Raw genomic sequence first — 6,376 nt, forward strand, 5'->3', positions numbered from 1 at the left:
CCAGAGATGCAGACGTGAGCGGAGGGTGATGTTTTCCTGCACGGCATTGCCCGGAGCTGATGCTGAAGCACAGTGTCCGTGCGCAGGCCGTTTCCTTTGGACAGAAAGGCATCTGCGATGTCTCGGAGCCTGGGAGGTGGTTGTGTTGCTTTTCCCTTCCTGCTACTTTGTCACCGTCCTTTTTTGCATAACCAGATTTCAGAATGGGAGGAAACCATCGAGAAAGGAGCCTGGGAACAGAGATGACCCAAACCCGAGCGAGCAGGCTTCCTGCCTGCTTCCTTCAGGTCCTGCTGTGCCCATTGCACTGCCGTGCTTGTCCAGGCGATGCGCCCTTCCCTCCATCCCTTTCTCTTCACCTGAGCATCGTCACACCTGATGTCTCCTCAAATAGTGGGGACTATTTCTCAGTTCCTTAACTGGGAGGCAGAACTGCAGCCTGTTTGCTCCCCACTTGACAGCTCCCAGCCTTGCTTAGCTGGGGCTTGTGAGCCATGCCCATTAATGCGTTTCTAGCTCTGCCATTTGCTTGTATGTTCTCTGCAAAAAAACACCCTGCAAAAGCTCCTGCCCACAAATTCCTCTTCTTGCTCTTGCTAGATTATGCCTGGCATATGGAAATCTTGGATGGGGAAGCCTGAGTTGCCTGTACCCATCTTCCCTCTGTTCAGAGTGTTGATATGGTCAGATGTAATAAGGGCACAGCTGGATGCCCCTCTCTAACTCTTGCTTAGAAAGCTTGTTTGGCTAGAAAAAGGTAGGATATTATTTTTCTATCTTGGAGAAGTTGGGGAAAACTTTGGGGACTCTGAGGAAAACTGGCAAAAGGGTGTTTTAATTTAGAATCCATTACTGCAGAGTCTTGTTTTGGAATTACACCTCTGGCTACCCTGCATCTCACCAAAGATGCTGCGATTGTGCCCTGCAGCCTGCCTGTTGGGTTTCATTTAGTTTAGAAAAGTAATTAAAAGAGGCTGAAAAAGCAGCAGCAGCCTTACTGACTTGCTTTACAAAAGCAAAGGGCTTAGGCCAAACACACTGCTATGAAAATAAACAGAACTGCTCTTTTTTGTTGCAAGTTCTTCCCGTATATTGAATTTCCGTGCTTGGTGACAAGGATGGATCTGCCTGAGTGAGCAGCGATTGGATTCAGATGGCTTTGCCTTGCGATTGGTTTTGCTTTGGAAAGCTGGAACTGTCCTTGGAGAGGAAGGTTTGGACCTGAGCTCGAGGCCTTATTCTCTGAAGAGCAAAGCCCTTGCAGCCTCATTTATTGGAGCTGTTGGCTTTCCATGGCTGCGCCTGGAAATTATTTGCCTCCTTTATTTACCCTGCGCTTGAGGCATGTTTTCAATACATGCAGCAAGCTGGCAACTGCAGATGTCACTCGAAAGGCTTGACCTGTGTTCCCCGGCTCTTGCCGTGGGTCTGGGCCCAGGCTCTTGTCCAACAGGTACGTTGTTCTCCAGGTTGCATCCCTAATCTCTCTGGAGAAATGCTTCCAGGCCGGGATAGCCGAGCTGCCCCGGTTACCCTTGCAGCTGATGGTGGCACTGTAGGGATGCTGCTGTTCATCCCCTGCCCGGGCCATTGACCTCTCTCCGGATGTTCTCTTTCTCCTCCTTTTCCCACTTACGTTTAGTGTCAGCACAGTCATGGCAAAGCCCTTGGTAAATGCCACGTACAGAGCATGAGCTGTAAACTGAGACTAATTTGGCACCAAGTTCAGTCATAAAGGATAAATGTGCTCTATGGCCACATTCAGGATGTAGCTGTAATGGCTAAATAAAACCATACCCCAAGTGATGGAAGCTGTCAGCTACAGCCCCGGGGAATCGGGCATTTGCAAGCCAATGGTGACTATTGCAGAGCAGAAAAAAGGGAAAGGACTGAATGACTGTAGTGCAGAGGGAAGGGGAGGAGGAGGAGGGTGTGCGGGAGGGGAATGTTCATGGTGGGTTGAAAACAGCATTGAGGAGCCCTGTGTTTCTCAATGACAGTGTCATTTCCTCTGTGCCCAGGTGACTGCTCAGGTGTGCGGCAGAAGAGAGGAACAAATGAGCTCCATCAGAGCCAGGCCGGGATGCAGGATCAGGCCATGATGGTTCCTCAGCGCTGGAGCCCCAGTGCTCTGAAACCACCAGAGCCCAGAGCAATGAGTGCATGTGACAGGTAGGACACTGGGGCTCGTCCCCTCTGCCACCGTGCTGGTTTCTCACTGGTGTCACCTCAAGAGGTATTTAGCTCCTTTTAGCAGTGGGGAAACTGAGGCAGGTGGTGGCTCCTGAGACTGGGTGTGTTTTGGGCATGGCAGCAGATCTGGCACCTGAGCCTGCTGCTCCTGAAGTGCTGGCATTGGGCTCCTCCAGTGAGCTGGGTCCAGGGCAGGGGCAGCAAGGAAGGAACCTGCTGCCAGCAACTGTGGTGGACCCAGGATGTTCTTCCAGGGAGGGGGAGTGGAGATCCTCTGTGTCTTGGGTGATAAATGCACCGTGGACCAGCTCCGGAAATGGGGCAGGGGAGGATGTGAGCGACAGGATTCATATCCCGGAAAGGCTGTGGTGTAATGGCTCGGGAATTCAGCATGATAAATGCATTTGTCTGTATTGTAACAGACAATCTGCTTAATGTGGGAAGCAGAGTTTCCTGCAGCACTGAATTAGTGGGGAAGGGAAAACCCTGAGAGCCAGGAACTGCCGGGGAGAGAATTAAGCAGGTAAACCCATTACCAGGGACCACCTCTTTGTGTGGGGATTACACTGAGGTTTAAGCTCCAGCTTTCTGATGCTCAGTGTCTCGAGGAGTGAGAGCTGTAGCAGGGGCCTCTCCCTCCCCTTGAGGGGCTTGACCCGAGGGCTGGGATTAGCAGTTGCCACAAGCCACCCTCAGTAGCTGGAACAAATTGCTGCACGTGCTTCGAGACAGCCTGACCTGCACAAACCATGGTGATGCCTCAAGGTGGAGGTTTGCCAAATCCCCCCATTCTCCTAATATCAACCTTCACCATGAACTGGTTTACACTGTCCCAGTACCCTGAGCAGAAGTTTGCTCCGACTCCCTCCGTAGCTCAGGAGTGCTGCAGATACTGGCTCTATAAACAGAATCAGGGCACATATGGGAATAGATGTGGTATCCCAAAAGTTTATTTCTGCTGGCACATCGTGAAGGGGTTTGGCACCATCCATGGTACCTGCACTAAAGGAAGGCTGAGGACAGCGTGGATGGAGGTCTGGGGTGCAGTGGGGGTGCTTGGGATGGGATGCAGTGCCATGGGACGAGCACTGCCATGAGCCAGGCTTGGGCTGTGGCTCTGGGGGCTCCCTTGGTCCTTGCTGGAGCCTCAGAGGGGATGATGCTACATGGCATCGTGGTCCCCCACAGCCCTGGCCTGGCCACCCACCACCACGTTGTCCCATAGCCTCGAGATGTGTGTGTCCTCTGTCAGCCTTTCCAAAATGCCAACCGCAGGAAAACAGCAGAAACCCAACTTTCCTTTTGCTTGGATTCCCATCAGTTCCCAGAGCTTAATAATAGATTATTTCAGGCTTCCTTGCTTCAGTTGTTTTGGCTTTTCAGGCTGTGGCTGAGTGATGTCTCATGGGCAAAGCAGCCCTCTGGGTTAGAGGAAAAGGAAGAAGCCACTCTGTGGGATGAGTGTTCTTGCTTGCCACTGTAACCCCTCTCTACCCTTCCTGCCCCCCCGCCCCGAGGGTCCCCCTCAGCCCTGGCCCCATGTGGGGTGCAGGGGTGGGAGCAGCCCCGGCACCCGGGGGGAAGCGGGGCAGGGAGGCAGCGGGGGAGCAGCCACTGCCCGAGGCCCCTCCAAGCTCCCTCTCGCTCCATTTGTCAGCCAGATGCTGCTCCAGATGTTGCCGCTCCGCTGCGTGGCCTCGGCGCCTCCGCATCGCCATCTCCTGGGCACCCGCGGCGCGGGGCCGGGACCGGGACCGGGACCGGGGCTGGCTTTGCACCGGGGAAGCGCGATTCCCGAGCGCCCGCTGGCCGCAGCCCTGGGGGCCGGGCCTGGCATTTTCTCTGCCTTTCGGTGCTTGCTCCACCGCCCCATGAGCTCGTCCCTGCCCGCTCCTGCGGGTCCTGCTCCAAAGCTAAAGCTGAAACAGAGGCAGCCCTGCTGCTCGCCTTCACAGAGCCATGGAACCGTTTGGGTTGGAAGGGACCTTAAAGCTCCTCCAGCTCCAATCCCTGCCACGGGCAGGGACACCTTCCACTAGAGCAGCTTGCTCCAAGCCCGGTCCAACCTGGCTAAACTCGGCACTGCAGCCCAGCCCTACCCAGCTTTTACCTTTCCTGGGTATTTTCATGTCATACATGAGGAACATATGGGAGCCATTAGACCCAGATTTACATTCTTCCCTGACGGATGGCAGCATGTCAGAGAGTTGTTTATTTAATGTAAAGTGTGATATTTTTAACAAATAGCTTCAGCTCTCCCAGTGCAATAGTTTGTGTGACTTTTCATGCCCTTCTTCCTGGTGCAGGATAAACAGCTAACAGGAACTGGCAGTCAAGCTTTAAATCTCTGCAGAGGACTCTGGAGCCAAACAGGAGGAGGGAGCAGACAGGACTCAGAGCCCCCAGCACCCCGGTGCTCTACCTGGCTGGTGGCACGCTGTTGAGCTTGCAGTCTCTTAAGATCTCTGCAGACCTATAGATGTGTGTGCACTGGGAGAAGGGGTTGTGGGACCACACGGGACCTTCCCTGCAGCACTGCCTCCTTCCACTTCCTTAGGATGTGGAAGCTTGCAAGATCCACCAGGAGACAGCACTAAATGGAAGCTGGAAAAGGCTGCGATCGAGCCCCATTTGGCTGCTGCTGGGTTGGAATGCTGTAAATTTAACCCGGCATCTGAACACTGTGTCCTTTTCCCACCCAGCCGTGCCTCCCCAGCTCACCCTCTGTGCAGCAGCACTTGCTCTTCCTTCCGACCCATTCCAGAATCCCTCTCGCAGCACACTTGTGCTTGCTGCACTTAGTGGGAAAGATCTTTAAGAGCAATGATTTTATTAAATCTCTGAAGCCTTTTTTCCCCTCTGTCACCTCCCACCCTAAGGACAGGGCTCTCCAAAGCGAGCGTGGTTTCCCTGGGCACTGTGATCCCTGCGTGTCCATCTGTCTGGAGCAATTACTGCGGCCTCCTTAGGGATTATTTTTCAGACAAAGTGTTGACATTTTCCCTCCGTTGGGCATTGAGCGTGTACCTGTGGTGGTGACTTGTGAGCAGCAGCAGCAGCAAAGGAGAGGAATGCCCTGTGGTTAATGAGGTGTTGGAAGGCAGCACAGCTAAATCTGGCCTTGCGCTTTCCAGCTTTCCTGTTTAATTAGAAACCTGGCTCTCTCCTGGTCATGCAGTCATTCACTTTCCGACTTGAGTGACAGCCCAGCCTTTCACAGGGAAAGTGGCCACAGTGTTTAACGCGCTGACGCTGCTGCCTACCCACGTCGCTCTGTGTTGCCCAGCTTTGTGTTTGCTGTTGGAACACTGTCTGTGGCCTTTCCCAGGTGCCTGAGACATCGGCAATAGCTGCGTCCTTCTCTTGACGTTTCTCCTGCAGCTCGTTGGGGTTTTGGCAGCTATTCAGTCCTTACTGGCCACTGCCTGCTTTAAATGTCAAACTTCTCAGCTCTGACCCACCACAATTAAGCAATTACAAGTTGGTGGCAGCACAGGAGGTAGAGATGGGAGGGGTTCGGCCTGCTGAGGGAACCATGTCCCTGCAGGTGTTGGATGTGGGCACACGGAAGGATGAATATGATCCCCCCATGGGGTGGCTTTTGTCAGATGAAGGGTCACAGGGAGCTGCGCATCCGCTCCTTGCCCGCCATTGGCCTGGAACCCCTTCCCTGAGGACTGAAAGTGAGTTTCACCTCACGGTTCAGGGGATTAAAAGTGTGCATGTGGTTTGTGTTGGCAGCAGAGCTGATGAACCATTAGTTGTTCAGCTTTTATAGTGGGATTGTGTGCACTTGGTATGGGTTATATTACATGTGCTTAGATGCTTAGATTGCCCAGAGAAGCTGTGGCTGCCCCATCCCTGGCAGTGTTCAAGGCCAGGTTGGACACAGAGGCTTGGAGCAAGCTGCTCTAGTGGAAGGGGTCTCTGCCTGTGGCAGGAGTTGGAACTGGATCAGCTTTAAGGTCCCTTCCAGCCAAAACCAGGCTGGGATTCACTAATGATTCTATGGAATCAGGATGAGGTAAGGAAGGGCCTTGGGAATGGGATGCAATGTGCTGTTACCATCATGCAGATTGTTCCTGCTGCACCATCACATCTTCCGCATCAGACTTTAGTCACCCCCACTGCACCCCACCCTCACTGGGACAGCCTCAGGGGGCTTTGATGCCTAGAATTACAT

This window comes from Pezoporus flaviventris, unplaced genomic scaffold (assembly GCF_033815535.1).
Source record: "Pezoporus flaviventris isolate CSIRO_AGI_PZ_B2104156 unplaced genomic scaffold, CSIRO_AGI_Pfla_v1 ptg000023l, whole genome shotgun sequence".
In the NCBI taxonomy this organism is placed as follows: Eukaryota; Metazoa; Chordata; class Aves; order Psittaciformes; family Psittacidae; genus Pezoporus; species Pezoporus flaviventris.